We start from the raw sequence: 10,000 nt of genomic DNA, 5'->3' as shown, positions 1-10,000 counted from the left end.
TTGCTTTTAATTTCCTTTCTCATCTTTTGAAATCATGACAATTAGCTAAGGAGAAGTTCACTTGTCAGACCTGACTGCCTCTCCAAGGTGTTTACTCCAGCTGTCACAAGGTTTGCTGTCCAGAGGAATGCATTCCATTCTCACTGTGCTGAACAAATCACAGTTGCCAAAAGACCATGTCCAACTTCACTGAAGTTGGCATGCCAGATCTTACAAACTCTTTAGAAATAGGGAAAGCTTTTTTTTTTTTTTTTTGAGAGTGCATTTATATATTACCTCTTCAAATTTCTAGATTTCTTTATTGACCATCTAATACTTAACATCTGATGAGTCAAAAAGCCAAGTGGAAAATACTCTGGACTATAAGTTGTAGAATTGAGTTCTAGTTCCAGCTGTGTCACAACTAACATGTTTTGGTCAATTAATTAAAACAGCAGTTCTGAGGTTCTCCTCCTTTGAAGAAAAGGCATTTGACTGCTAACCAGAAGGCTGGTGGTTCAAACCCATCAGCCACTCCTCGGAAGGAAGATTGGGCAATCTACTTCCACAGAGATACTGCCTCAGAAACCTAAGGAGGGGTTGCTATGAGTCAGATCTGACTCCACAGCTGTGCGTTTGGTTTTTGGATCCATTCTCTCTATTCTGCCTACTCTATAGTCAGAGGTTGCAAAGACCAAATAAAATAATACATGAGGAAGAGGTTTCAAATGTTTACTACCATTATCATGATTGTTATCACTGTTATTATCACTGTTTTCATGACTAATGAAAACAGAGATGCTGCCACAATTTCACTTAATTTCTCAAAAGGAAAAAACGGCATCCCTGAAGTTCAGGTCACCAAGTTATTCTTGGCCTACAGCATCAATTGAGGTTACTTTCCTATACATTTCAATGTATAACTTGCCTTAATGATTCACATGTAGTCTACTTGCTTCTTCAGAGGAAGACTCTAGAACACAATTGTTCATGTTCAGTGCCATCCACTATTGGCTGTCCCTCACCCCTGCTTATTTTCCTTGTAAAGAAGAGCCAGCTCCAACCTGCTTCCTTTGGTTTTCTCTCACCTTTCTTCTGTATTCTTAATGTCTAGCTCACAGCTGAATACATACTAGTACTGCATTCAGTATATATGTGCTGAAAGAATGAATGGATTTCCAGAACACCTTTTTTGAAGTGAAGGAGGTCTGCTGGTGTAGTGGGTAAGGCATTTGGCTGTTAACCAGAAAGTCAACTGTTCAAACCCTCCAGCTGCTCTGTGAAAGGAAGTCAAGGCAATCTACTTCTGTAAAGATTTATAGCCTTGGAAATCCAATGGGGGTCACTATGAGTTGGAATTGTAAGTTTTATTGTTTTTTCTCTTGCTTTGAAGTGAAGCATAAACTCATTGCCATTGAGTCAGTTCAACTCCTATGACCCTATAGGACCAAGTAGAACTGCCTAGGGTTTCCAAGACTGTAAATCTTTATGGGAGCAGACTGCCACATCATTCTCCCATAGAGAGGCTGGTGGATTCAAACCTGATCTTTTGGTTAGCAGTCCAGTATTTAATCACTGGTGGAGCATACTGCTGGTTAAATAGGAAAGGAGAGAAGCTTTTAAACAGCACTGGAAAACGCTAATCAACAAGGGCGCAGTACAGGGCACTCATGGGCTTCTCTAAGGGACAGAAAAGAGCTGCACTTAGGGTGAGTGGACGTCTGGCATCTTCTTCATTACCTGAGAAAACCTGAGCTCCATCTAGAATCCCTGCAATGTACCCACTAAGCAGCCAAATAAATGATTTCTTGGGAAGGAGAAGAAGATATCCAAGGTTCTTCCTTTCTCATCCACTTTAAGATTCTGTGATTTCATCTTTTCATTTACTTATTTGACCAAGAAACATTTGTGAAGTCTTACTATGTGCTGGGAACTGTAGATAAGAAGATGATGACTACAATACAGCACTCCCTTGGACAACCTCATTTTCTGATGCTGTATAGAAACACACCAAGAACATTTGGTAGGGAGTGTATTACTTTCCTAGGGCTGTCATAACAAAATACCACAAAATGGGTGGCTTTGAGGTACAAAGGTTTATTGTCTCACAGCTCTGGAGACCAGAGGTCCAAATCAGAGTGTTGGCCATATTGATTCCTTCTGAGGGCTCTGAGAAAGATACTGTTCTATGCCTCTCCCCTGGCTTCTGATGGCTCCTGGCAAGCCTTTGCATTCCCTGGCTTGCAGTTGTAGTCAGCCTCCATTCTCACATGACCATTCTTCCTCTATCTGTCTCTGGCCTTTTCTTTTATAAAACACCACTCAGATGGGATTAGGACCCATCTGCTCCAGTCTCATCTCATGTTAACTGATAACATCTTTAAAGACTGGACCATATTTCCAAACAAGGTCATATTCACAGGTGCAGACAGGGTATATAGTTCAGTATATATTTTTAGGAGACACAATTCAATCCATAATGGGGGTGTAGGAGAAATGTTCCAATAAAAGATGTACTGAAAGCAAAGAAGTAGACCATTATGCTCAGTTTCCTCATGTAGCAGAACTTTCTTGAAGGCAGTATCATGAAGTGAGTAAAACTTGTCTTCAACATCACACTGTCTGCAAGTGAATCTAGACACTACCACATACCAGCTCTATGACCTAGGCAAGTTGATTTAACATCTGCATGTTTTGTTTTCCTCCTCTTCAGAATGAGTGTAATAATAATTAACACTCTCCTCATAAGGATGTTATAAGGGTTGAATGAGGTAATTCATGTAAAGTATGGGGCCTGGAACATGGAACTTAACACATATTTGCTAATAGTGAGATCATGAACAGAATATTTAAACCATTAGATTTCATATAAAATGCTTTCAGAGACTTTTTTTCTTTTATTGTCTTTGGCAAAATAAAGATATGGACAGAGGAAAATACATCACTGTGCAAAAAAGGAGTTTTTTGGAGGAAATAATCATTTGCTAAAAGCTTGGCCCCCACCTAGAGACAGGTACAAGAGATAAAGTTCCCCAGATCCCATGTCTCAGAGGTATCAAAATTCATCCATTACATATTTAGGTGCCCATATGTTTCTACTCACTGGGGTGCTCACAAATATGGACATTTCAGTAAGCACAGCAGCAATTTCAGAAAGAGTTCCATTTTAGGGCAGGGAGAGGTTACAAAGCTTAATCGGTTCTAAGTAATTCTGAAATATTGTATCAGTTTACAGCAGAAAGGTCATCATGGTGACTAAACATGAGGATTCTGTTCAGTGTCTGGGATTTAGCAGACTAACTCCCACTAATGTTAATGGAGCCATGCTGCCAAATCCCCAACCATCACCCTGGATATTTTTTCCAATCCCTTGCTGTTGAGATTGAAATGTGTTTTCCAAATCAAAGCTTATCCTGAGAAGGGCCCAGGAGCCTATGCATGGTCAGATAGGGAACATGAGACTGATGCCTGGGGACCTGGAAATGCTCAAAAGCATTGTGTTGGAGGGCTTTGTTGATAGGCATCTCTCACCATTGTCTATAAAATTCAGTGTGGCTTCCTATGCCTCATGCAAATCATGGTCCAGCTCATTTCCAAACTCCAGTCTGACTATTTTTCTTTGTGAATTTTATACCAGACAAGTGCCCTTTACCACTGTTGTTTCAGACTCATAGAGACCCCATGTCTGTCCATCGGCTTTCCAGTGGTTGATTTTTCACAAGTAGATTGCCAGGCCTTTCTTCCAGGGGGTCTTGGGGTGGACTCAAAGCTCCAACCTTTCAGTTAGCAGTGACGATCAATTAACCATCTGCACCACCTAGGGACTCCTCTTCAAGGAAATCATCTCAATACCACCTTATTGGTGAAGTTTTTCTGTACCTGTCCCCCATTCTCAGCTCATATTCATACACTTTATATGTGATGTTTCCCTCTTCAGAACCAAATACTTTGAGCCTTGAATATGACACAGATCACATTCTGCTTTTTGAGGTTGTTACATTCTCCTCAGGTTGCCTACAGGCACTGTGAAAGAAAGGACTATATCATACTTGTTTTTGTATTTCCTGTAACACCTAGTCCAGGGTCTTGTACACCATCAGTTCTCCAGAAACTAGTGAATTGAATTGAAAGATTTTCTACTGCTTGGTATTGTTGCATATTGTACCTTTCAAGAGAAGAGGCTGAGAGTTGGAGTATATTTATAGATGATAGAGCCTTTATGTTTCGTTAAATAAACATATTTTAGAGAACATCCCATGTCTTTGAGACAGCAGTCAAGAAGAACTGGTGCAATCCTCACAGCTCTATTTGCCACAACAGTTAAAGACAGAACCCGGGCTGGGTGAACCATGGATCTGATTCACAACAAAGAGCCATATGTTGGTATTAGGCACCAGTGTCCTTCCAGGGACCTCTATATTAGTGTTGTTGTCCTTGCCTACAGAGCTGAAGACCCAAAATGGACTAAATTCACTGCATACATTTTAGCCACAACTACTCATGCAGATGTGGTTCAATCAATTCTGCTTTAGCTAAGGTACAATCCGCTAAATGAACATAACTTTTGAGTAGCCGCAAAGCCAGCTCACCATGTCTGACTGTACATTAGAGCATTGACTGGAATGGGATTGATACTTTTATCCTTTGACTACTCTTATTTTAATTGCTTCCTTCCAGGCTTGAAGAGGTCTCGTGGTATCTAGGCAAAGGTAGTCTGAGCTTATTTGTTCCCACTTTCTACTTTCCACTCACTCACCAACCCACAGACCTTCACCCACTTACTTCCTTGTAACTACTTCTGCAGTAGCTGACATTGATTCTCCAACTGTCAAATCTATCGGACACTTTTGAGTCTTTTTTCTAGCTGTTCTGTGGCATTTCGTACTAACAAGTCTTCTTCCTTGAGATTCTACTTCCTTTAATTTTATAACACCACTTTCCAACTTTTTCTTTGCTGGTAGCTCTTTTCAGCCTCCTGTTTGGACTCTCCCTCCTTCTCTGTCCATATCAGGTTCTATCCTTGGTCAGCTTTTCTCACCCCATGGTGGTTACTGCTTCTACTCCTAAAGCTCTGGAAACTGCTGTTACTCTTCTATCTATAGAAGAAACCCTGGTGGTGCAATGGTTAAGGATTTGGCTGCTAATCAGAAGGTCAGTGGTTAAAACTCTGTAGGAGAAAGGGGTTAAAGCTCTGTAGGAGAAAGATGAAGTCTGGTTCCTATTTACAGCGTTGGAAACCTTATGGGGCAGATCTACTCTGTCCTATAGGGTCGCTATGAGTTGGAATCCACTCAAAGACAGTTGGTTTTGTTTTTGTTTTTTCCTTCCATCTGTGGAATCTTATCTTTAGCTTCTGATGCAGTCTAAACAAGGACAACTCTGTTAGAAGAACCTCACATTTCCCTTTCCTTCCTTTCCTAATTTCCCCTTCAAATATCTGATTCTCATAATCTTATGCTAATGTTTTTGATCCAGCTGTTCCTAATCTTAACTATACATCAGTATCCCCTAGGAATGGTAAAATATAAAATACTGATGCTTGGGCTACACCAACAGAAACTCTAATTTAAGTGATGTGAGGTGTAGTGAAGGCATTAACAACAACAACAACAAACCCACTGCCATCAAATCAATTCCAACTAATAACAACCCTATAGGACAACGGTCCCATAGAGTTTCAAAGGCTGTAATTCTTTGTGGAAGCAGACTGCCTCCTCTTTCACCCCCAGAGCACTGACTTCTTGATTAGCACTTGAATGCTTTAACCACTGAATCACCAGAGCTACTGCCAAGGCATTAATATGTTTTAAATATTAACTGATTAAATGTGCAAGCAGAGCTGGGAGCCACTATAACCAGAGAGTTCATTTGAAACTCACTGAACTTTCTAATCCCCTGGTTCTCAAACCTTACTACCTGGAAGCATCAGCAGGGAAATTTGCAAGAAGTGCAGAACCCTGTAGTACACACCCAGAGATTTGAACTCGTAAGTTCCAGGTCATCTAACCAGATGGACCCTCTGGCTTCACCCTTTTTCTATCCAGTCAAGTCGGCTCATCCAGGTGTCCCCTCTACAGCTTCATGATCTTTCCTACCTCCTAATGCCCACTATTTGAAAAATCATCTGAGTTGAACCACTGCAGGACAATGGCTTGGGTTATTGGTCTCCTGGCTTTCAGATTCATCTAGAATTTAGTGAGCACTTGTTATGGAATACATATCTTCACACAAAACAGCCATGGTCTCTTTTGCTGGACTTGGTAGGATCTGATATTCATTTTCCCATCCCTCTAAAAATGATATCTGTTTCCCCTTCTACCAGTGTAGCGTACACCATGAGTGCTTCCCAGAAAATAGTAATGGACAAGAATTAGATCAATTGTTGCAGGAAGTCACTACCCATTCAGGTTCCCATGAGAGAAACCACACTGTGAACCTCAGCTTCCCATCTCTCATACCCTCCCAGTCAGTCTACAAACAAACACTGTCAATTCTTCATCATAAAGATCACTGGAGTTTGGTCCTCTTTCACCCCAAAAACGCTATCTGTGATTGTCAATGATTACCCATGGGAAACTGAGGACTTGGCAAGTAAATAAGAGGATCATTACCTTTATTGTGTACCTTTTTGTACTGTTTTGATTTTTTAAACTATAAATATGCATTACTTTTAAAACAAAAAAGTATTTAACTTTGAAAAGTCCTCCCCTCTCCTCTGCAATTCTGACCAACAACAGACAACTTGTTCTGAGCTTGTGTTACTTCTTATTTTAACCCTTACAACAGCCTCCTAACTAGGCTCCCCAGCAGCCCCATGTCTGACCACCCATTACCAAGAAACTAGAGTTACTGCTCTAAAAAACAAAGCTGTTTTAGAGTCTTTACGTAAAAGTCTCTGTGTTCCCCTTCCCTTTCTCTGTAAAACCGTCTGAGCTGGATATATATGCCCTTCAGAATCTGTCCTGTCCATCTCTACACCTCTATATCTCCCATTTCCCTCTGGGGCCCCACTTTCCAGCCAGGTTAATCTTCTCACTGCTCCCCCAGATTGTACAGTTCCCTTTTAAGATCCATTATTGAACACAAAAAGCACTTTCTGGAATGCTGCATTACACCTCTTCATGTCACAAATCTTACTTCAAGAAAAGTCAGATTTTGTTCCCTTAGGGAAGCTTTCCTTGAACCTCCACAGAGAGTCAGTCCTTCTACCCTCTGCTTCCAGAGCACTGGAGAGCAAGAAAGGCAGTCCAACCAGAACTAGGGCAAGCTTTGCAGTCAATATGATTAGCTGCTCCTTTGGGGAAGTAATTAGGATTACTGATAAAATGCTCTACCAAGTTTCCAATAGACTTCAATTAGTTTAAGAGTCCCTCTGGAAAATGCCCCCAGTTGTGAGAAAGCCTATGAGCCTTTAACCAGTCCTAGCAGAAGTTTGGAAGCAGCAGTCAAAAAATTAGATGATGTATTGTACAGGGCAAGTCTGTTGCAAAAGACCTCTTTAAAGTGTTAAAGAACCAAGATGTCACTTTGAAGACTACAGCGCACCTAACCCAAGCCATGGTATTTTCAGTCGCCTCATATGCATGTGAAAGCTGGACAAAGAATAAGAAAGAACAGAGAAGAGTTGATGCCTTCAGTATTCTTTGGCGAATAATACTGAAAATACCACAGACTGCCCAAAGAACAAACAAATGTGTCTTGGCAGAAGTACAGCCAGAATGCTCATTAGAAGCCAGAATGGCAGACTTTGGCTCATGCACTTTGTCATGTTATCAGAAGGGACCAGTCCCTAGAGAAGGATTTCATGCTTGGTAAAGTTGAAGGTCCGCAAAAAAGGAGAAGATCCTCAACAAAATGGACTGATGCACCGGATGCAACAATGGGCTCAAGCATTGTGAGGATGATGCAGGACCCGGCAGTGTTTCATTCTATTGTACACAGGGCCACTATGAGTTGGAGCTGACTTCACAGCATCTAATAACAACAAGGAGCTCTGGTAGCATAGTGCCTAAGGCACTTGACTGCTAACCAGAAGGCTGGCGGTTCAAACCCACCAGCCACTCCTCGGAAGGAAGTTTGGGCAACCTACTTCCATAGTGATACTGCCTCGGTAACCCAAGGAAGGGTCAGTATGAGTCAAGGCCGACTCTACAGCACCTAATAACAACAACAACAGCAACAACAATGACAAGCAGAAGTTGGGGGTCCCTGGGTGGCACAAAGGAGCCGAGAGGTTGGCAGTTTGAACCCACCCAGAGGTGCTTTGGAAAATAGGTCTGGTGATGTGCTTCCTAAAGGTCACAGCCCTGAAAGCTCTATGAAGCATTTCTAGTTTGCACACATGGGGCTGCCATGAATAACAACAACAACAGAGGAAGTTTAACAGCCTTTAAGTAGTCATTGTCTGACCAATGATTATCTAACCTCTCCCCACCTCATCTCAATCAAATGCTCCCACCAAGAGAGCTATCTTTGAATTGACTTGATCAGGTACCTCTTCCCTTAAGCAAGTTTGAGAAATAAAATATTATGGAAATTTTTTAATATACATGAAAATAAAGAGAATATTAAAAGGACCCCCATGGGTAGGAGGGGAGGGGAGGAAACACTGCAAAATAATAATTGAAAAAAAAGGGACCCCACCAGCCACTCCTTGGAAGGAAGTTTGGGCAATCTCCTACTTCTGTAGTGATACTGCCTCGGAAACCCAAGGAGGGGTTGCTATGAATTGGGGCCGATTCGACGGAATATTAACAACAACAACGACAATACATGCAATACTCACCTTTAACAATTATCAATATTTTTTCATTGTTACTGACATAAATTCTGACCTATTTGTTGAACAAGTTGCTTTGACAGCCTTTCTCAGGAATTAAGACTTCTTGTTGGGTGCTGTGGATTCCAAAGCACAGAGTGAGAATTCCTTGCTATTATTCTTGTATCTTGAGTTCCAGGCCCTGAAGCAGAAGCCCAAAAGCTGTTTATTGTCATATGTAAGAAGTCCACACAAGCTGGTTTGCCGGAGGCGGACCTATTTGACACCCATTATCCTGGTGTTTCATTCAGTTGTTGATATTGTGTGCCCTCGAGTTGATACCAACTCCAAGCAACCCTATATGACAGAACTCAACTGTCCCATAGGGTTTCCAGGGCTGAAATCTTTATGGGAGCAGATTACCAGGTCTTTTCTCCTACAGAGTGGCTGGTGGGCTAGAAACGTGGACCTTCTGGTTATCAGCCAGGCACTTAACCACTGTGTCGCTAGGGCTCCTTCCATTAAGTTAGCTCCCCTCATTTGCATTCTCAATGGTATCCCTGCTTATACAGTAAATAACATAGTCCTCCTAACCATAAGAGTACTTACAGATTTGAAAATACCTAGTAAAATATAAAGTTCCCTAAATACTCCAATTTTCCAAGGTGAATACTTACACCATTTTCCAAGAAACTCACCATCTTGATTTTTGATCTTTCCATTTCCTCCTGGGTAAAATAAAGGACTTTCCTTAATGACTTCATAAGACATTTTTAGCTTTTATACACTCTGAGGCTATAAGACTATTAGACAAAAGACTGAGGCACCTATCTCTCTGGTAGCACATATGACGGAGCAATAAATGTCAAACAAGGGAAGTCACTGTTACTGCCCTCAAGGAGCCATATTCGGTCCGATCTAGAAACTTCTCATTTCCATGCAGCAAGTGACAGGCAGAGCAATCGGAAGGTTTTTTATAAAGGCCCAGAGAAGGAGAGTTGAGAATAGGCTCCTGGACGAAGGAACAGTTAAACTGATCCAGTGAAAAGAGGTGACAGGAAGGTTATTTCTGGCAGAAGAAACAGCACTGAAAAAGCAGAGGTGGAGGAGAACCATGTTCTTTCTAGTGCTTTCCTAACCACCCCCATGCTACCTCCACCACTCCCTATTTTAAATCCAGTCTTTTTCTTCCATCGTCTGTGGTTGTTGTTGTTGTTGTTATGTGCCATCGAGTCGGCCCCGACTCATAGCGACCCCTCCTTG

Source organism: Orycteropus afer, unplaced genomic scaffold (assembly GCF_000298275.1).
Source record: "Orycteropus afer afer isolate SDZICR_OR568_19922 unplaced genomic scaffold, OryAfe1.0 scaffold00068, whole genome shotgun sequence".
NCBI classification, from domain to species: Eukaryota; Metazoa; Chordata; class Mammalia; order Tubulidentata; family Orycteropodidae; genus Orycteropus; species Orycteropus afer.
Note: the sequence above shows the minus strand (reverse complement) of the source record.